The following is a 20,457-nucleotide window of genomic DNA, read 5'->3' as shown; positions in this document are numbered from 1 at the left end:
CCTGCTGAGCTTGGACCACTTGCAATTTAAAACACCCCCCTGCAACTGACTACGACCCAGAACCATGTGGAAGAATTCAGTTTCTACCTCCTCGACTCTCCCCCAGGACCCAGTGCCCATGGCTGGTTCAGCACCATGATGCTGAATTGAAGAGAGGAAACTTTCCTGTGGTGGGGAGATGACTGTGCTGCTCACCACGTCTCATGCTGACATGCAGGCCGGTCATCCTAGATAGTCAAGCACCCTGGAATTAATCAGGCCTTCTGGTGGCCCACGTTGGATTCAGGCATCTGAGAGTTCATAGCAGCATACCCCATGTGCACCGCCTGCAAGCACAACATGCACTGACCCCAGGGGTTGCTGCTCCCCCACGTCCCACGTCTCCCTGGACTTCATCATGGTTCTTCTCACACAGTCATGCTGAATCCATTTAGAAAGGCCGGACGCTGCTGATGTCATTTTGCAGGAAGTAATAGATCACATAGTGGTGGCAATGGGTCGCTGGGCAGACCGTCGCCTGATGGTCAAATATTCTACTTCAGGATTTTTGGTAGAGAGCATAATTAATGATTCCATCAAATCACAACAAGTCAACCAGGTCTTGAAGCAACCCCAGATCACACTGCCACCATGTTTGAATGCTGGTATAATGCTTTTTTTCTGTTATTTTTATGTGCTGTACAACCCACAGGAGGAACAACACACCATAAAAGGAGAGTCTATACAGTTTACCCAACAAAAAGACAACTAACCACTCTAACATGCAAACAAAGGCTTTTCGCTAATTTATTTTCAACACCCCAAAACTCTCTTCTCTATCCTCCTCCGACTCCACAACAATGGGCCCCGTCTGGTGGCTGGAGTTGTCCGCAAATGTTCCTGTCTGATGAGTTGATTCATGATTGAACAGGGAAAAACTTTTTCATGTACATTTATGCCACATGGGGGCATATACAAAAAAAAGAAATTAGGAAAAGGCAATATTGTAAAAATATGGTGTTTCTAGCCCACCCAGTGGAGCCATTTCCTTGTCCTTTCAGCCCCAATCACCCTCATGTGATTTTCATTACATGTAATTAGGCTCCTTATTTAAACATTTGCCTTCCCTCACTGTGTTGTTGCTTCTAGGACCTGTGTTCACTTTTTTGATGAATGTTAGTATTCCCAGAGAGCTATTTCCCTTTCTATAAGCTTCCTCATCTGTTTTGTTTTAATTTAATAATGAATTATCACGTCTGAGTAATATTTATTACGTAGCATAATTTGTCCAAATGAATCCAAATTTATTATACTTACTGTAGCAATCTTAAAGTACTGTATGTAATCACTCCATGGAAGTCTATGTATATAATTTTATGTAAAATCATCTGCAAATAAATAAATGTAAATGTATGATATCTCACTCAGTCTCATCAGTTAGTGTGAGATCAGGGTAGGGTGTTTTAGAATCACACTTGACTAATTCAACTCTATAGACGTGTGAATTGGGTAGAGCTGAAGTCAGGTACAACACAAAAGAATTTCCCAGGTATACATGACAAACTTAAAGGCTATGAGTCTTTAAGCTACATAGCTATGAAAAAAATCACACTTGACTTTCCAGAGGCAGCCAGACCCATCACAGTGAGCAGGTCTCACAGGGCCATGCCCTCAGAGTCAGACTGATTTGCATATTGTTACTTCTTATGTATTTGAATTTAATATTTTTTGAGTTTTTGTAAAGAAAACCATCAGCTTGCGATCCGGATCGACCGTCACCTGCTGGCACAGTCGAAGGTCGCCAGTTCCACCACCAGGTTGCACCGGATACCATGACCTCTACTGTCTTCACCCATATTGGCCCCCACTCATCCCGACCATTAGGGGGAGCTCATGCAGCTTGGACAGACCTCTGCCACTGAGAGAGAGCGGCGGTACCAGGAGAATCTGTGTGCTTCCTGCGCTTCCTCATCTCACCATATGCCTGATCCGGCCGGGACATGCGCCCTCCAGCTGATTAGTGTGGCATGACCAGCTGGGCCCCAGGCCACACCCACAAAGACCATTCCCTCCTGTAATGCACTTTCCACCAGCGCTCCATCCATGACTCTGAAACAGCTGCAACGGTTTCTTGGGTTTGTGAATTTCTACTGTTGCTTCATCCGTGGCTACAGTGCATTCGCAGCTGCTCTCATGAAGACCTCTACACGTCCCTTCCTCATGTCTCCTGCTGCCGTCTAACCCTCCAGTCCCTGCGCCACCGCTTCACCACTACCCCCATCCTCCAACACCTGGACCCTGCTCTCCACTTCGTCATGGAAGTGGACTTGTCAGATGTAGGCACCATCCTGTCCCATTGCAGTCCTGACCAGAAACTGCATTCGGGCTGTTTCTTCTCACATTAATTCTCTCCGATGCTGCAGCAATACAAGGTGGGGGACCGTGAACTGCTAGCAGTGGGCGCTGGAGGAGTGGCGGCACTGGTTGCAAAGCAGCGATACAACCTTTTTGGTCTGGACCAATAACCAGATCGATTTGCCATGCTTGGCTCAACATGGTGCAACCCTATCACAGGGATGGCACCTCACTAACTGAATGCAGGGTTCACACCACGACTCATCATGACTTGACACTGCAGTGGGACCTGCAGTGGGCTGGGCACATCTGTACAGGCAGCTGTGCTGTGTTTCACAATTACAATCACTTCACTTTGAAAGAAGGCTGTGTGGCAGTAAGGCAGTTCCACTGGTACGCCTGAAGAGGGCGTGGTTTGGGGAGCTGGAACTGGGGGCTGCTCATGGTAGGATGCGCTATTCACAACCTGCAGGACTGGCGAGTGCTCGACCGGAGCTGGAGAGATCGGTTCCTCATGACTTCCTGTAGCTACTTCCCACCAACTTACCCCCGCACAGCCTTCTTTCAAAGTGAAGTGATTGTCATTGGATACACAGCACAGCACATGGTGCACACACATTGTGTCCTCTGCATTTCACCCATCACCCTTCGTGAGCAGTGTGTGGGGACGGCGCTTCGGTATTTCAACCGGCAAACTTCTGATTACGGGGCCACTTCCTTAATCTCTAGGCCACCACTGCCAACACATCTAACCCACCCAGATGTCAGTGGGGATGGCGCAGAGATCCCAATGGCTCAGAATGTGCTTGGTGGGAGGAACAAACCCTGTGCCATCCGCCCACCAGTCAGCCCCATCCTCATCTGTGTCATCCCAGTCCATGTATGCACTGTGGGGAGCCCAACCCCTGTGCCCAACCCCTACAAAACCTTATTGCGGCTGTTGTTGTCTTCTTCCTCCCGCAGACTGGCCCACTTCCGAGTCGCTGGGGCCACACTATGGCCGCTGATTCGCCACATTTGGCTCACCATGATGCGACCCTGTCACACGGACGGCACCTCACTAACCAATAACAGGGTTCACACCACCACTCACCATGGCATGACTCTCTCCCAGGGCCAGCCTTCCAGCAATCCCTGCCATCTTGGGTGCTCTTCCTCCATGCCTCGCTCCTTCTCTACCTCTTTATTTAATAATAAAGTGAAGTGATTGTCACATGTGATACACAGCAGCACAGCACACAGTGCACACAGTGAAATTTGTCCTCTGCATTTAACCCATCACCCTGAGTGAGCAGTGGGCAGCCATGACCGGCGCCCGGGGAGCAGTGTGTGGGGACGGTGCTTTGCTCAGTGGCACCTCAGTGATACCTTGGCGGATCGGGATTCGAACCGGCAACCTTCTGATTACAGGGCCGCTTCCTTAACCACTAGGCCACCACTGCTGAACTTCTAGTTTTGGTGGCTGCATTCTGTCACGACTCGGGCTTGTGGTGGCAAGGAATCACAGAAGCAGGGCAGAAAGAACTCAAATCAAGCTGAAGGCGTGTGTCGTAAGGACAGGAAGTGAAAACAATGCAAAGGTAAGTACAGGTCCACATTAATTCAGCTGCATCTTTACTTGGCTGCTTTTAAGCAGTCTCCGCTTTTAAGCAACCCTTGAAAATTAGGCTGGATTGGGCTTAGCTGTAATGGACCAGGGCTCCTTAATCGAGCATCTGTTCACTGGCTGTGTGCACCGAGCCCCTGGGCATCACATCTGATTTGGAAATTGTTAGATGAAACTACATTAACGCATATAAAAAAAATCTACTTTAGGTATATTACCTATGAATTAATATTAACACTATTAAAATGTTATTCAAACTTTTAACCACACTGTATTTATGTTAACCTGAACCAGCAATATTTTGAATGTCCTCTGAACCCTGATGTTATATACATCTGCAAACCTTTTACATCAACCGCAAAACAACATTTGTGAACTCATTACAATTAATTGTAGATAATTCAGAACCAGATGCGACAGTGAGTTTGCTCGTCAGCTTTCAAATGGAGAAGAAAAAAGCCCTTTTATCATATTTGGCATGTGTGGAGCAGAAAGATTCTTTAAAGTGAAGTGATTGTCACATGTGATACACAGCAGCACAGCACACGGTGCACACAGTGAAATTTGTCCTCTGCATTTAACCCATCACCCTGAGTGAGCAGTGGGCAGCCATGACAGGTGCCCGGGGAGCAGTGTGTGGGGACGGTGCTTTGCTCAGTGGCAAAACATAACAGACCACAGACTGGAGCAGGAAAAATAATCTCATTATAATAAAAATGTCCACAGTCCTTTTGTCACACTGAAAGGACCAGAATCCAGAGAAGAGGCAGTGCATATATTAATTAAATGGCAACAGAGGCTTGGGGCATTTGTACAATTCAGTCACCATTAGTGAGAATATTTGAACTCACAGATGTACTTGACCTATCATGCCGGCCTTCATTTCAGCAAATCATTTGGTTTTCAGCTGCTGTATCTTACCATTCAGCTGGTGATCCAGATTCATTATTAATAAAAAAAATGTACCTGAGATTTTCAGGGAAGCTCAGATCAAGGGCATAAATAAGCCCAAACAGCATGATGAATGCCATGATAACACTGTCTATGTCATACAGGACTTTAACACCTTCTATCCAAAGGCCTCATCAGCTCTTTTTAGGCTGAGTAAATTCCCAAGGCATTTAGTGCAATGTCCCTTTTTGCATCTTCAATGGAACAGACCTGAATAACACAAAGCCAAACACTCTTAATAACATGCCCTCATGCTTGGAGAAGTTTAAAGGATGCTAAGTTAATTCATTTATACATTCCATGGTTAAGCAAATAATAAAGATTATATTTGTCTTAAAGTATTTAAAACGGATGTATTACCCCCTTTTATTCCGCTTTTGAGCTGCCAAACAACACCATTTTATTCCTCTCCACCTGAGCAAATTTTCGTCTTCATTTCATTTTGTGCTTTCAGTGGAATAGTACTAGAAGGTAAAGTCTACCTTGGTTACGACGATGTTGATATTCCCTTTGCCACCTTCCGTTCCTTCATATTCGCTCATATTGGTAAATGAGGCCCAGTGTGTCCAATAGCAGCTGTCAGCGGAATTAGAAACGCTGAATTATAATTTTTTTAAAGACATTTTAAGTGATGGAAAAGTAAAAATGAAGTGCATTTGATTTTTCTCCCCTCACTTCTACAGTCAGTTCATGAGCTTGAAGTTCTGAATGGGTGTCCCTCCAGAGGGAAGAGTGTACAAATCATAATCTACACTACACAGCTTTCTGTTTGTAGCAATTAATTTTTACCACTGGCAGGTAACCCCTTCTTTCACCTCCCTCCCTCTGTTCTCTACCTCTTTGTCCCTTTCAGTCTTTTCTCTTTTTCATCCTGTCATGTGTAAAAGAACAGCGCCACTCCCCCCTTTCTCCCAAAAAAGGGAAATCTTGGCATGCCCCCACCTGGCAGCAGATGCCCCCTCAGCATTTCCCTCTCCAAGGTGCCAGCATGTGAAATCTCAGGTGACAGTCACCTGGAGGCTCGCGGCCCCGCAACAGCTGTACACGTCCCTCCCCATCCTCCCCGAACCCGGGTCCGGCGCTGTACCGCTGACGCGCTGATTGCCCGTCAATTCCACTCAGGCGTACCCACGAGCCACTGAGTCGAGGAAACAGGGAGAGAGAGAGAGAGAGAGAGAGAGATTAAAGGACCAGAAGGAGGAGAGGGGGTCGCATGCCAATGGTTGAAATTAATTACTACACAAGGAAAAATGGCCGATATAATTATTTGTGCTTTTCTGTCACTGCCAGAGGGTGGACGACCTCATTAACTTACAGCTTGTACACAATTCAATTACGAAGATATGGAAAACACATTTTTGAATACTTTGGTGGCTGGGGCACAATTGATCTCTTTCAGAACTGTGTTACAAGAGAGAGGGATCTGGCTTATAGCTCCCTTTGGAGTTAAAGAGTCCCCATTGGGCAGAGTGGAGGAAATGAAGGCGGGGACTCTGGCTCTACAGGCTGTTGGCCTGACACTCCAGTCCCCTCCTCAGATCCATCTTGTGTCCCTTGGTGCTGTCAGGAAAGCTTTCATCCCAGTCAGCTCACTCCACACCTCAGCTGGCTCTGAAGACCGCACACACATGCTGGATAGGAGTTCATGTTTTAGGGGAAAGAATCCCCCCCCCCAAGCGCGCCAGTGAGTAAAGAGTTCACTCCTTCATCAAAATGTACAGCTTTTATCTGTAGACAGCTCTGGGATTTATTCCTGCACTTCTCCATTAATGAGCCCTGTGCCATTGTTGTTTGTGTTTAGTATGTAAAGAAGGGAAAAGGGAACATCAACTGGACCTCAGAAGAATCTCCAGCACTGCGTGATGGTTTTAATGAAGAGATTGATCCCGGTGGTGGTGCTTAATCATGCAGAGGCACTGATCAGCAATAAACTAGGCACCATTATATTCACTCATATCAGAGTTGTTTGCATATTCATAAGAACCAAATAGTGTTAATTAATATAGTATTGCACAGTTAGAAATTGATGTGGTTCTAGTAAAGCAATATTTTCTAGTAAAGCAATATGTCCAAGGCTTCTTTAAATATGCTGGTTCTCCCACAGTTTAGCAACTGGTATTCGTATCTTCGTTTCTACCATTACATTTACTCATGATACTGTAATTGAGTAGTTTTTACGTTGTTTATTTTACTTTTACTCAAGTACATACATACTCAGGTATTTGCACATACTCAGGTATTTTTTCATGCGTGGTAAATCTCTCAGAACATGGCCAGCAGCGGCTCACTATGAAACAAGGCATCTCCTCTGGGTCCTAGAGCCGGATCCTAGTCTGCCAGATGGTAGGAGGGAGAACAGGGCATGTGAGGGGTGGTGAGGGTCCTTCATTATGTTCTGAGCTCGACGGATGAGGTGTTTCTCGTAGAGCTGGGAGATGGGTGGAAGTGGAACTTCATGCTGCTGATGATCAACAGCAGATCCATCAATGTCCAGCGGTGTAGGGACAGTCGGTTTCTTCCTGAAGTTGACAACCATCTCTTTGGTCTTGGTGACATTGAGTGCCAGGTTGTTGCTCTGGCACCAACCACCAGATGTTTTATCTCCTCTCTGTAGGCAGACTCGTCGTGGTTGGTGATGAGCCCCACTACAGTTGTGTCATCTGCGAACTTGATGATGTGGTTGGAACTGGGTGGTAGTAGCCTAGTGGGTAAGACACTTGCCTGTGAACCAGAAGACCCAGGTTCAAATCCCACTTACTACCCTGAGCAAGACACTTAACCTTAAGTTGCTCCAGGGAAAACTGTCCCTGTAACTACTGATTGTAAGTCGCTCAGGATAAGGGAGTCTGATAAATAATGTAAATGTAAATGTAACTGTACTGTGCAGCACAGTCGTGTGTCAGCAGAGTAAACAGCAGTGGGTTGAGCAGCATCCCTGTGGGGAACCTGTGCTCATTCTGAAGACCTTGGAGGTGTTATATCCTATAGACACAGACTGAGGCCTGTCTGTTAGGAAGTCCAAGATCCAGTTGCAGAGTGGAGAGCTTATTCCCACCAGGTCCAACTTCCTCATCAGCTTCTGAGGGATGACAGTATTGAATGCTGAGCTGAAGTCAATAAACAGCATTCTGGAGAAAGTGTCTTTTTTGTCGAGGTGGGGGAGGGTTGTGTGGAGGGCAGACGAGATTACATCGTCTGTGGAGCGGTTCGGCCGGTAGGCGAACTGAAGTGGGTCCAGATTCTGTGGAAGTTGGGTCTTCATGTGCCTCAGAACCAGCCTCTCAAAGCACTTCATAATGATGGGTGTGAGTGCTAGGGGCAGTGGTGGCCTAGCGGTTAAGGAAGCGGCCCCGTAATCAGAAGGTTGCCGGTTCGAATCCCGATCCGCCAAGGTGCCACTGAGGTGCCACTGAGCAAAGCACCGTCCCCACACACTGCTCCCCGGGCGCCGGTCATGGCTGCCCACTGCTCACTCAGGGTGATGGGTTAAATGCAGAGGACAAATTTCACTGTGTGCACTGTGTGCTGTGCTGCTGTGTATCACATGTGACAATATCTTCACTTCACTTCACTTCACTGCTATGGGCCAGTAGTCATTGAGGCAGGACAGGACAGGACAGGACAGGACAGTGGTGGCCTAACGGTTAAGGAAGCGGCCCCGTAATCAGAAGGTTGCAGGTTCGAATCCAGATCCGCCAAGGTGCCACTGAGGTGTCACTGAGCAAAGCACCGTCCCCACACACTGCTCCCCGGGCGCCTGTCATGGCTGCCCACTGCTCACTCAGGGTGATGGGTTAAATGCAGAGGACAAATTTCACTGTGTGCACCGTGTGCTGTGTATCACATGTGACAATCACTTCACTTCTTCTTAGGACACAGTTGACTTCTTTGGCACTGGGGTGATCTTGGTGTGCCTCAAGATAATCCTGTCCTTTGACTTCATGATTGGTTTGACTGTCAACTGTGGGACCTTATATAGACAATTTTGAGCTTCATGGCAGTTTTTAAATTTTTAATAAATTTGTCAAAACCTCAAGGAGACATTTTCACTATGGTGTGTTTTCACTATGTCATTATAGGGGGTTGTGTGTTGAATTCTGAGAAAAAAGGAATTTAATCCATTTTGGAATAAGGTTGCTACATAACAAAATGTGTAAAAAGTGATGTGCTGTGAATACTTCCCGGATGTACTGTATATAAATGTTGCCTGTGTGTACCAAGAGCTTCACGGTCTAATACTGTAGTTTTCTGCTTTATTTAATTCCTTATATCAGCAGTCAGTGTGCCCATTTGGCAGTAAAGACAACTGATCTGTTCATGTTTGCTATAGAAAGAACATAAAACACAGTTTATTAATAAAGAAAATTGAACATTTTCAGTTTTGTATACTTTGATTTTGACTTTATTTTTTAATTGGACTGTACAATTCAGAATTTGGTACTTTTGTGGCCAACTGTGCTTAAAAATGTTTAATGGGGTGGTCTGAACATAGTTTGTACGGCCTAAAAGTTGAATAAAAACAACAAGTAGTTGAAACTAACTAAGTAACTTTTACTCAAAGTCTATTTTAAATTAAGTATTTTTACTCAAGAAGATTTTTAGATGGGTACTTTAAGCAAAGTAATTACATGACATTCTTTTTCCTCCTCTGGTATATTCACAGCCTGGATTTTGCCATCAGCAGCCATAGGTTTTTGTTCAAGATGAATTAAGTGCTGTGGATTCTGCCTCTTTGTTGGAGACCATTTTGTTTTCACCACCCCACCCACATTTAAAAGTGTCCTTACACAACACTGAGGTAATGACTTCATGGGGTGGTAGCATCCAGTAAAATACTTGCCTGTCAACCATTAAGACCCAGGTTCAAACCCCACTTACTACCATCGGGTCCCTGAGCAAGACACGTAACCCTGAGTGTCTCCAGGGGGGACTGTCCCTGTAACTACTGACTGTAAGTCGCTCTGGATAAGGACGTCTGGTAAATGCTGGAAATGTAAGTATGTACAGTGCATCCGGAAAGTATTCACAGCGCATCAAGCCTTATTCCAAAATGGATTATATGAGGTTCTTTTTTTACCTGAACTAATGAATATGATGTCCCATCACTGGACATGCTTTCATCCTTGTTCGACTCCTCTCCTCCATTCTCTCCTTCTTTATAACAGCCTGGCAGATTATATATACAGTATAACCATTAGACTGTATAACAACACACACCTCTATTACGCTCCCATTTATGTGTCTTTTTTACAGTATATACACTGCTGTCATTTTCAACAATGACTGTAAAAAGTGGGAACTGTGCACTGGGACTTTAAATTCAAATGTTCACTATGAATGCAAAATGCAAAAATAATGGTCAACAACCAACACAGTCAAGGAATAAATCTGAAATATTAGCGAGATCCTTGGTGGTTCCTCCAGCTCTGGTGCCTTGGTGTTCACTCAGGCCGTGGGAGATGAAGGAAGACCAGCGTGTGCCCCCCCCCCCCCCTGCCTTCAGAGTAGAACTGTACACTGGAAAGGCTCTATAATAGGATTACTCCTGTTCAAGTTGCACAGAGCTTAGATCCCCCCATTTTTTGGAAAGGACCTCCAACCAACTGCACCTCCTCCCTTATGTTATCCCTTCCTGCATCCAGCCGTATGGGAACCAAACACTGAAGAGAGGGGGAGGAGGAGAGGAGCCTTCAGGCCATAACCTCATTTGCGACAGAAAAGCTCCAACCACCACTGCCCCCTCCCCTACATCTCCGGAGAGCAGTCACATCCCAGGGCTCATTTCCATGCCAGCTTTAATGAAAATGTTTGGCTTGCTCTCTTAATTAAAGATCATTTCCATTTCATACATCATGTGATCCATACACCAAAGCGCTGGCACTCCGAAATCGCTCTTTAATATGTCATTAATATCTGATCGCTACATAACCCGAGTAATTATTTTTTGTAATTATTCCAATTACACAACAGGATTTAATTAAGGAAGGGATGATGTAATTGTGTTCTCTAAGTTAAGGTAGGTTTGTGATTGAAGTGAAGGGACGAAGCAGTGAGAAGGGGGATGAAATGGAGGCTTTTATCGGTCTGGTTGGAGTAAAACAATGGGCGCGCTAATCACGTTCTCCACAGGCGCTGATTTCCCGGGAGAATTTCCGCGCGTTAATCAGAATCCGGCCAATGGACGCACGATGTTAAAAAAACCACGTCGTCACTTCAAATTGGCTTCATCCCCCTAAAGATGCTTAAAGTTAATTAAGCACTCAACGGGTTTATGGTGTTTGAATTAAAATATATCGCCCTCATTGTGTCGCCTTGAAGGAGAGCGGACCGCCTGAAAATTGATGATGTGCGGCGCGGAGCGGAGGGCGCAGTGGGGCAGTTCCGCGGTTCACCGCCAGGGGGAGCCAGTCACAAACTCAAACTGATCTCTCAAACAGAACATTTTATTCTGTTCAGATTGTTCAAGTGTAAATTGTTGAGGGGGTGTCAGTGTGTTTGGTGAGCAGTGTTGGGCAAATTACAAAAAAAAGGTATTAATATACATAGTTATATAGTTACTTTCAAAAAGTAACTGAGTTACAGCATTATAAAAGTAACTAGTTAATGGGAGAAGTTGTTTAAAATCTGCAAATATGTCAAAATGTGGATGGTATGGGTTTGGGTTTCCACATTCTTGGCCACTAGTTTTGATGAAACGTAAACTAGGGGGAGGTGCTTCATCAGATTTGAATTGCTCGTTCCTTACATGGATAAAGGCATAATGTACATTTACAATGACACCTTTTGTTTATTAAAAACACATTTTTCTCGCTCTGTTTGTGCATCTCAAACAGAGAATAATAACCAACTACATGGTATAAACCATATGCAAAAGGAAACATAAATGAAGGCTTGTTAGGCTTCACCTGAAGGATGAGCTTCAGAAATAGGGCACACAGAGCTTGGAGGGCGCCCAGGTGACACTCTGTTGTCATTTGGGTCCTTTGTATGCATCTCTAGAGTCAGCCCTCAACAAACGTATGTATGAACCCTCCACAAAGGGAAATGCCAGAGTATTGGATTCATCAGTCCCTTAACAGGCATGTGCCAACACGGACACGATTCAAAGAAATGTATAAACCCTCATATCAGTCAGCCAAATGGTTATAAAGTCCCTTTTTCAAACTGAAAGCATGTTACCGCATGAGATAGGATCATACTGAGCATTTTATTTCTTCTGGACATGTGAATCGGGGGTGCTGAGGCATGACAAATGACAAACATTGCGGCTTGGAAACACTACAGGCTCAATAACGTGCCCTAAAAAGATGCTGCGTTTTGGCCTGGAATGAAGTGGGACATGGAAATATGGGAAGGGGTCGGGCATGGCAGTATGCAAATGTTGTCTAAAAAAGGGCATTAATATAATTGCTGTGCTCAGGTTGTATTAATATTTCATGCAGGGAAGACTTGATGAAATGCTTGATGAAAGTCAAAATGCTTCTTTGCTCGCTGTGCCTATGCAGCGGTTGGGTTGGGGGTGTAAATCATCAAGATTGAGGTTAATGCATTATCAGATCTCCTATGTTAAATCCCCCATGCTAAATTTATGTCTAAATAACCCTGAACTTCTATTAACATTATAAATGTATTAATGTACAGTGTCTTATGGTACAGTAACTCTGTCATTTATTCTGATTTAGCATTTCTGCTATGATTACTGATGCTGGGAAATCTCAGTGAATGCATGGATAAAGTCTCTCTTGGATTTGAGGAGAAAGTCTCTAATTTTCTTTCAGTTTCAGAGAATAAGTTGTGTTTTATGCCCTTTATGTTACAATCAATCCAATCTTGTTATAATGCAAAAGTTAAAAAGATAAGAGGAAAAAACTCTACATGCCAACGTCTTTAAACTGGAATGTATGCTCATTATGTTTGAGTACAATTGTGTAATCCCAGTCAAACATCAAGTCCATATGCTTTAATAAATGAAATGCATATAAAATGGATAACGTCTTCAAAACATAATTTGTTCCTGCGGTGGTCCTCTTGGGACTCCTGTGACCTGTGGGGGTCTCTGGATGTCTATGGCCTGTTGACTTAATGCCATGTTGCAAATGGGAGTATGGCTCCCTAAAAACACTATTAACCACTAACATGGAGAAACCTTGTGGGCACATTCACACACGCACAGGTGTTCACCCAGGGCTACACACAAGGGCTCACACAGACGCACAAACACGTACTCACCGACACGTTGTCTGGAGCAGCGGAACATGTCCTGTATTATTAGTACTATGCGCTGTTGCTTGTTGCTGTGTTTTTTTGTCTGTTTAAGGAGGTACAGAAGCAGATTGTCGGTGTTCATTTCCTATCTTTCACAACCAACAACCCCCCCTTTTTTCCCTTCTCTATTTGTTGACTTCCAATCCAACTTCTCTTTTTCTCTCTCCTTTTCCATCTGTCTATTGCTCCTGTCTGTCATGACTGTAGCAAATTAAATAATAAAAATAAAAAATATGTTGTAATTAATAAAAAGACCATTAATCATGACAGCACAGATACACAAATACAAATTTGTTGTGTCACATAATTTGTTTCACCTCTTTGGCATTATATATATGTACATGTTATAATACAGTTTATACAACAATAACGTCACCCACTCTAAATGTAATATTTAAATAAAAATTTGTATTTAACCAAATCAAAGCAGCATTACAGATCTTACAATTAATATATATATATTCTACAATGAATATATACACATATAAAATTCATACACACACACACACACACACACACACACACATAAATACACCATTTCAGGTGACGACCTCATCGAGAGAATGCCAAGAGTGTACAAAGCAGTAATCAGAGCAAAGAAACTAGAATATTAAACATGTCCACATGTGTCCATTCATAGTTTTGATGCCTTCAGTGAGAATCTACCAACATAAATGGTCATGAAAATAAAGAAAACACATTGAATAAGAAGGTGTGTCCAAAGGAGTGAAATTGACATTGTCAGAATGTGGACAGTACAAGAAAAGAGCAGCAAAAATGAAATATTTGTAAATATTTTCCCATGTCATGCTAATGTTGCCCCCCGTCTTTTTTTTTTTGGTTAAATTCAATGAAGCTGTCTAAGGTGCTGATTTTCTGAGAATTTCTCACCTTCACTTAGCATATATTAATATTATATTAATGAGCATATATTAACCACCTATGAGTGAGCGGCCATTTATTTAGGCTTGTTGGTGCTGTTATAGTGTACGTTTACCACCATGCTTCTCCCAGGGTGTCTGCACCAGCGGCACATGTAACGTTGTCCAGGCAGCAGGTGGCGTGAACACAACGCCTGTTCAGCCTGTAACAAATGCTGACAACTACCCCATAATTACACCAAAGGTAATTTCCCTCAATGGACTTTAATTATGGGGGAAAACGCTACTCCTCCATTGTGCTGCCTGGTGCATGGAGAGCATCCCAATCGTCTGTCCTAAATAGAAATGTGACGTGGGGCGAGGAGCTGTCATTATTCCTCTGGTTTCCTTGGTTAGCTACTATGGGTCATTACAAGGTAATTCTTAATCAGTGACCTGCAATAAGCTATTAATTGTAATCCTGTGAATTAAAGATAATTCTAATTAGCTGCGAGTGAGAATATAACTCAAGTTTGATCAGGCAACCCAATGGAGTTTTTGCATGGATTCTTCATCTGTCAAGTAGCTATTCAAAATCCACTCCAGTCGTTTCTGTTACTCATTCTTGAGATGTGAAGGGGGCGGGGGGTAGACATCCCACCGGGCTGGACTTGAAGACTTGGAGAGCAGCAAAATAGACACCAGGGCTAGGAGGTACGAGAGCTTGTTGATCATTTCAATGGTGTGTTCTACTCTGTCCCTGGTAGAGGTCATGTCATCCTGCACAACAAGCACACCACTGCTGGAGTCAGGGTTAATCAGTGGCCCTACAGGCTCTCAGAGGCAATATGCAAGTACATTTGGATCATGGGCATGATCAAGGAGAGCAGTAGTCCCATTGGTCAGATCCCATAGAGATGGTTGTGGAGCTTGACGGGATGTATCACCTCTGTAATGAAGTGTCTCTCTTTGACAGTTATTCTATGCTCCAAGCACAAAAGCTGATGGAGAGCATTACAATGGACCGCACCAAAGGCTACCAGCAGGTGCCGCTGACCCTATCTGCCCCGTAGAAGTTCTCCTTGATGGGCACTGCCAGTACTCTGCTAGCACAGGGCTACCAGCCTCCTTCCAATGGCTGATGGATGAAGCCCCAAAGCCACACCACATAGACGCAGCAGCCTATCTAGATGGTATGGGTGTAATAGTATAGGTATCCCATGGTACACTCCATACCTCGTTTTTTTCAGTACATGTTTTGTGAGAACAATGCGTGAGTAATTTTCATGTGTTTATCTGAGTGCCATGATAGATAACTTTTTGAGTCGCTTGACTATTCTTCCTCGAACCTGTCACTCAGCTCTTTCCAGCTCATCTCCAGTTACAACTGGTGTTGTTTTTGTTGAAATGTTTGAGGAAATACCTTCATCAATGAACCTTTATGGTGTAATGAAAAGGAGACGAGACATAAATACTGGTCATGAGATGATAATTATAGGAAAATATAGGAAATTATATAATGAAATATTGTTGATGAATAAAAACAAGACTAAATATTGTTTACGGGAAAAAAAATGGACCAAAATGTTTATTCTTGTTGATGAAAATGAGACGAGGCGTAATTTGCTCTAATTTAATCATGTTTCTGATTAATCAGTATTTCTGTTTTCTTGTGTCTCCCATTCATCACTTCCTCAATTCCTGGTTGCACATTATTTCGATTTCAGAATGCTTTTGGTGGGTCATAGACATATGGTGGGGGAAAATGTGGCCACTGGAATGGATGAAGTGTATTCTTCACTCAATAAGGTAACAATAATATAACAATAACATAACCTTGTTTTAATTATGAAATGCATTTGACTAAAATAAAACTGTTTTTGTCTGTTCTTGTACTATATTGACTGGATTACACAGAATTTCATTAATTAAAAAAGAGACTAACATACAATTGACTAAAATTAGACTAAAATGTCATCAGTTCTTGTTGACTAAAACTTGGTTAATTCTGAAAAAAATAAGAATCAAATTCTCAGACTTTTAGGCGGGTGAAACTTGACTAGACTAAAATGAGTAGACTAAAATGACAGCTTGACGCAAAGACTAAATCTCAACTCTCCTCGCACACCTCAAGACACCAGCCTCAGCACCACTTCACTTCCTCCACTTTCTTACCAAAATGAATGGCCTGTGTGTGTGCTTATTCTTCTCATTTGAATGTAAAATGTGTGGCTGTAGCAACTGAAAGATCACGATGAGGTGCTCCATGGTGCTGAGACCATGAATTGCCTGTAATAACAGGAATTTTTATTTTGACAGTTTTTATTACCTTCAACCTTTTAGATCATCTTTTTTTCACAAATAAATCTGAGTTTACAAACTGAAAGATCTCTTTTATGGTTCTTTTTGCATCAAATACAATAAGTGCCCTGAGCTTATGCAGAACAGTAGGATAAAGTTTTATATGACCTTCACGCTGTATGTAGGTCCATCGAGTCCATTGCATCTTTCATGTCTGGTGAAAATATTTACTTTACTTGCCATGCTCTTCCCACAAATGTGGCCCCTCCCAGACCCACTGTTGAGGTTTTGTGTGTGAGGCCATTACCTGCTGCAGATAAATGGGCTGAGATACATGAAGCCAAAGAGTGGGTCCCTCCGGGTGGACCTGCACTTCTTCACGGCTCACTGGAGGGACTAGGTGAAGGTCACACCACATGCTTACTCTCTCCTGCTCTCTGCCTGTAGCTGGGAGGCTGAGCAGCTGGTGACACTATGGTTGTGGTTTAAGAGGTCAAATGCATTAAAAAATCATATTCAATAAAGCTATGCAATTTCAATGCTAGGACTGTTTTTTTTTTTTTCGAAACAGCCTTTGTATATCGTAAAAATGTTAATGTTAGCCAATGAATGGCCAATAATGAATGGTTGCTACTGAATGGTGTGTGAGTTATCTGAAGGTCAGGATCATTTTAAAGACATTGATCTTGTGGGTTTGCAGTATTTGGCTAGTTAATCAGCACAGGTATGGCAGTAATCCACCTTGTCTGGCTGGTGCCTGTGGTAATTAAAACACTGTATAATCTAAAGCACGTTTAATTTTATTCCTTCAATCTCATTTACCCCCCTATCTAATTCAGTTCACTTGTGCAGACTGTCACGCAGACAAATGATGTGACATAAAACGTCGCTAATCACCTCAGCAGAGGACAGTGGTTCATAAATAGGGTGAGCGATGAGCAGAAATGAGAGAAATATCACTATCACAGGCTGTAATTAAGAGGTTGACATGAGACAATAGCTGCATTGACTTGATGTTAGTGGGCTGGATAAATGTGTTCTTTTCAACATGGATATTTCAGAGCTGGGAGATGGGAGGGGTCCTATTCTCTCTCACTCTGGCTGTGTGACTGTGTGTGTGTGTGTGTGTGTGTGTGTGTGTTGCAGTGACGGTGACTGGGACTCAGTAAATTGGTCATTATAGTTACATGCTCTCTAATAATTTAGCTTTATTAAAAAGAGAGAGGCGACTTCTTTTAACTTTGACTGAATTTGTGGTGGAGAAATGTGTACCTTTTGTATTTATATCTAAACACGTAATGACAGGGAAAAAAATTATTCCATTTTTGCAGGTCCCCATTTTGAAAAAATGATGATAAGATGACCTGAAGGAGACAAAAGATTGGGCCTGGAATGCTTGGTGAGTGCAATAGGTTTAAGTTTTTTACTTTGCGAGAGAGTTACAGCTTTATAATACACATGTTATATACTTATTACTCTAGAACCACAGGTCATGCGAATGTTTCTCTGACCGAGTTTACATGTAGAAATGAGCAGATAAATAAGACAAAAGGGTTAAACAGACCAAAAAATAGCACATTTATAAATAGCAGTTCATGTACAATACTCTCATGGAAAGCTCAGCACATATATCTGAGAGGAGTTTTGAAAAGCCTTCTACAATCTACTGTAGATACTGCTGCGAAATGTGGTCCAAATCACTAGATAGTTGAGACATATGAAAAAAAGATATTCAGCCCACCCTCCTTACACTGGTCTTTGTTGGCATATGGGCTCCAACATTATGGCAATGTCTACATTGGTATTTGTCCTACATTGCTTTTCATTAAAATAAACACACCAACAACGTATTCTTCTATGTGATGAAATACGTCCCACTCACTTTCCATTTGTGTCTGTGCACTTGCGAATGTATACAGCTGCTAGTGTGTTCGAGCGCTTGACTGTGTCTTCCTTTGTGCCGGCACAGATGGCAAATCATCTAACTCCAGTGTTTGGCTGAGCATTGAAAACGCACGCATGTCTCAGTAAGTCTGTTCGAGGTCTCTGCCACCACACCCCCAATTAACCCTCAATTAAGCCCCAACAGGAGTCTCTGCCAACAGAGACACACAGCGGCAAAACATGACCGCAGTCACCTTTCTCTTTTGCATTTATAATGTATATGTTATAGCCACTTTAATTTGATTATTGCCTTTGGAGAAGTGCCATTGTGACACATAACTTGGCATGAGGACTTCAAATAATTACCAGATCAATCCAGTTTGATTCAAGGACCGTAATATTTCCAGTGCACCAAAAGATTAAATTCAATAATGTAATAACATTTTTAATAAAGCATGTTAATCCAGGACTGCGGAAGTACCAGGTTGGCCAGTACCGACAGGTTTATGGCTGAGCATAAATATCATTGAGTATTACAGCTTAATTCTGACAAACAGTAACAACTGCACCATCTCACGTATGATTCCCCATTTATTTTGCATGCTTTTGTATTTCAGTATGATTAGGTTTTGTAGTAAATAATTCGTTTGAGCCTGAATTTTGTGATTGTGTCTCCCCTCTGTGTATTATGAGGTGAGCAGGTCCTTGTATCTCGCTCAGGAACACGATGGTAGTAAGTGGGGTTTGAACCTGGGTCTTCTGGCTACTACCACCCATGAACCCACCTTATGGGTTTATGATTTGAGAACATACTGGGCAGGCAACATACTGAGAGGAGCAACTTTATTTCTATATCTGCGCCTCCTAAATAACTCCTTTAATATTTTCACAGACAAACCTAAAGACAAAGTCAGATGGAAGCTCCAAATTGTTCTGGCAACCCGTTCCTGCTCTTCTGCTGACCCTCCCCTGTTCCCACCACTTCAATCTGTTTCTGCGGCACTTTTGCGGCCCTAATGACTGCCCCTGTGTAGCCATTTGAGAAATGTTAATGAACTTCTCATCAGAACTCCACTGCTTTTTTAATCACTACAGTAAAATGGAAGCAATCACACCATCCTGCCCGTGACATTTTAGAGACCACCCTCCCCACCACCCCCGTCTGCTCCACTTGCGAAAAACGAATGGCTGCAGCGTGCGCTATCGAGATTGAGTTCTCGCTCGCTCTCTCTCCCTCTCTCTCCACAAAGTCATTACTTCTGTCACCGGTGCCCATTTCCAAATTGAAAAATCTGAAACAATAAATGATGGCAAAGCAGTTAATAACTGTTAAGAAATCACATTTGGAAAATTGCATTTAAGCAATAACCTTTTCTCCCTGTAATTAAATGACAGAAAGGTCCCCCCGCTTTTAATTAAGTCAGCAATTTATAGTTACGAAGCCATACTTCACTATGCAGATTAGCAACTGATAGGTCACGGAACAGCCTGACTGCGTTTTTAGTGGAGCTGATCTGGTAATTACTCTGCTGCTTGTCAGTGACCACACTGAACCCGGAACCTGAACCCCACCCCCATCCTCTCCCTCACCTCCCTCCCCATCACCCATCTCCCCTACCCGAGCAGGACCAGTCAGTGCCCTGTCATGCAATTCAAATGGATTTAAAATGAGGGGCATCAGTGGAGGGAATAATGTGTGTGTGTGTGTGACAGGGGAGGATAGATCGTTGTTTCTGGGTATAATCCCTCGTTGGCTGCGGATTTATGAATGCTAATTCTACTGTATTTATAAACATATGATTGCATTTCAGCGCTAATTTATTTCCCACCGGTGAAAAGAAGATGAAATGCAGTTCTGGACAGCAGTGAGGGCTTCATTAATACGCCTTTCACATTTTATTTAACTAACCCCTGTGATTGGTGGAGCACATTGATTGTCCAATTGTGGCCTCAAAGTGATTCCTCTGGGATTCATTCCTGCTTTGATGTGGAATGGTTTTAAAAGGACTGGATAATTGTCCGGTTAGAAGGGTGTTAACTCAGTGTTTCACTGGCCTCAGGGAACGTGACATTCATTAGGCAACATAAATATGTTTCCAGTACGGATCTGGATAATGGGAGGTGGCAGTGCCCAGGCTCTTCATTTGAGAGGCTGGCTCAGTGTTTTGATGGGATGGGCTAATTGTAGGGGGTGAGGGGGTGTTAAGCTAAGGAATTGTGAGTGTGATTGCTGCCTGGTGCTGTGCATGAATTACT

Source organism: Denticeps clupeoides, chromosome 17 (genome assembly GCF_900700375.1).
Source record: "Denticeps clupeoides chromosome 17, fDenClu1.1, whole genome shotgun sequence".
NCBI lineage: Eukaryota > Metazoa > Chordata > Actinopteri > Clupeiformes > Denticipitidae > Denticeps > Denticeps clupeoides.
Note: the sequence above shows the minus strand (reverse complement) of the source record.